The sequence below is a fragment of the Bison bison genome, unplaced genomic scaffold (genome assembly GCF_000754665.1).
Source record: "Bison bison bison isolate TAMUID 2011002044 unplaced genomic scaffold, Bison_UMD1.0 scf7180017864323, whole genome shotgun sequence".
Classification (NCBI taxonomy): Eukaryota; Metazoa; Chordata; class Mammalia; order Artiodactyla; family Bovidae; genus Bison; species Bison bison.
Genome location: NW_011494895.1, coordinates 3,042,072 through 3,042,330, shown reverse-complemented (window position 1 = coordinate 3,042,330; position 259 = coordinate 3,042,072).

Below are 259 nucleotides of genomic sequence, written 5' to 3'. Positions count from 1 at the left end.
AATACAATATTGTAAAGTAAAAAAAAAAAAAAGGGAAAAACATAAAAAAATAAAGGAAAAAAAAAGACATAGAGGAAAACAACAGAATGAGAAAGACTAGAGATTTTTTCAAGAAAATTAGAGATGCCAAGGGTACATTTCATGCAAAGATGGGCTCGATAAAGGACAGAAATGATATGGACCTAACAGAAGCAGAAGATATTAAGAAGAGGTGGCAAGAATACATAGAAGAACTGTACAAAAAAGAGCTTCACGACCA